This window comes from Pristiophorus japonicus, chromosome 8 (assembly GCF_044704955.1).
Source record: "Pristiophorus japonicus isolate sPriJap1 chromosome 8, sPriJap1.hap1, whole genome shotgun sequence".
Classification (NCBI taxonomy): Eukaryota; Metazoa; Chordata; class Chondrichthyes; family Pristiophoridae; genus Pristiophorus; species Pristiophorus japonicus.
Genome location: NC_091984.1, coordinates 157,113,885 through 157,116,040, shown reverse-complemented (window position 1 = coordinate 157,116,040; position 2,156 = coordinate 157,113,885). Strand labels below are relative to the sequence as shown.

The 2,156-nt window shown below is 45.5% G+C and overlaps 1 pseudogene; it reads left to right on the top strand.

Annotated features, from left to right (window-relative positions):
- Nucleotides 1–274: 274 nt before the first annotated feature.
- Nucleotides 275–485, top strand: LOC139270043 (U2 spliceosomal RNA; annotated as a pseudogene).
- The last annotated feature ends 1,671 nt before the right edge of the window (nucleotides 486–2,156 follow it).

The window sequence follows — 2,156 nt, the reverse complement described above, 5'->3', positions numbered from 1 at the left end:
GGGCTAACAAGGCAAGAGAATACACTTTAAATGGTAGGACACTGAGCAGTGTAGAGGAACAGAGGGACCTTGGAGTGCAGGTCCACAGATCCCTGAAGGTAGCAGGCCAGGTAGATAAGGTGGTTAAAAAGGTGTGGTATATTCTCTATGATATCACAACCATACGGACTACAAGATGGCTCTCAACACAGGAACTTGTCAGGTGACCTGTCACCTGATGCCTTTATTGTATTTACAATAATGGCTGCGTGAACTTCCCATAATATGTTCAAAAGACCCTTCTCAGACTTTTGGCTAAGATCATGCGTAACTGACCTGACAGGGGAGTAACCATGACCAGAACGTGGTTCTCCCTGGATCAGGAAGGTGGTTCTCCTATGCTTTTTGGAAATAGGAGGTGGGTGGGGGGCTTGACCCATCCACCTCCACCTCCATGGACCTGCCGAACCTGGTATTGCAGTACTTCCAGGAATGGTGCTTTGGCTCTAGGCCTTTTGGCTAAGAGCAAAAACATTGGCACAGAGTGATCCTTGAATGGGCCCAAGGTGACCTTTGGCGTTTATGATCTGACAAATAATTGGAAAGATTGGCATTGAATAAAACATAAAAAAAAAAATATGTTCAAAAGACCCTTTTGGCTAAGATCATGCATAACTGACCTGACAGGGGAGTAACCCATGACCAGAAAGTGGTTCTCCCTGGATCAGGAAGGTGGTTCTCCTATGCTTTTTGGAAATAGGAGGTGGGTGGGGGGCTTGCCCCGTCCACCTCCATGGAGATGGGTGGGGGATGCCCCATCCAACTCCATGCACGAACCTGGAAATTAGGGGTGCGTGCAATAAAGGTGCAGCAGTTATAATGGGTGACTTTAATATGCACATAGATTGGGCTAACCAAACTGGAAGCAATACGGTGGAGGAGGATTTTCTGGAGTGCATAAGGGATGGTTTTTTAGACCAATATGTCGAGGAACCAACTAGGGGGGAGGCCATCTTAGACTGGGTGTTATGTAATGAGAAAGGATTAATTAGCAATCTCGTTGTGCGAGGCCCCTTGGGGAAGAGTGACCATAATATGGTGGAATTCTGCATTAGGATGGAGAATGAAACAGTTAATTCAGAGACCATGGTCCAGAACTTAAAGAAGGCTAACTTTGAAGGTATGAGGCGTGAATTGGCTGAGATGGATTGGCGAATGATACTTAAGGGGTTGACTGTGGATGGGCAATGGCAGACATTTAGAGACCGCATGGATGAACTACAACAATTGTACATTCCTGTCTGGCATAGAAATAAAAAAGGGAAGGTGGCTCAACCGTGGCTATCAAGGGAAATCAGGGATAGTATTAAAGCCAAGGAAGTGGCATACAAATTGGCCAGAAATAGCAGCGAACCTGGGGACTGGGAGAAATTTAGAACTCAGCAGAGGAGGACAAAGGGTTTGATTAGGGCAGGGAAAATGGAGTATGAGAAGAAGCTTGCAGGGAACATTAAGTCGGATTGCAAAAGTTTCTATAGATATGTAAAGAGAAAAAGGTTAGTAAAGACAAATGTAGGTCCCCTGCAGTCAGAATCAGGGGAAGTCATAACGGGGAACAAAGAAATGGCGGACCAATTGAACAAGTACTTTGGTTCGGTATTCACGAAGGAGGACACGAACAACCTTCCGGTTATAAAAGGGGTCGGGGGGTCTAGTAAGGAGGAGGAACTGAGGGAAATCCTTATTAGCCGGGAAATTGTGTTGGGGAAATTGATGGGATTGAAGGCCGATAAATCCCCAGGGCCTGATGGACTGCATCCCAGAGTACTTAAGGAGGTGGCCTTGGAAATAGTGGATGCGTTGACAGTCATTTTCCAACATTCCATTGACTCTGGATCAGTTCCTATGGAGTGGAGGGTAGCCAATGTAACCCCACTTTTTAAAAAAGGAAGGAGAGAGAAAACAGGGAATTATAGACCGGTCAGCCTGACATCGGTAGTGGGTAAAATGATGGAATCAATTATTAAGGATGTCATAGCAGTGCATTTGGAAAGAGGTGACATGATAGGTCCAAGTCAGCATGGATTTGTGAAAGGGAAATCATGCTTGACAAATCTTCTGGAATTTTTTGAGGATGTTTCCAGTAGAGTGGATAAGGGAGAACCAGTTGATGTGGT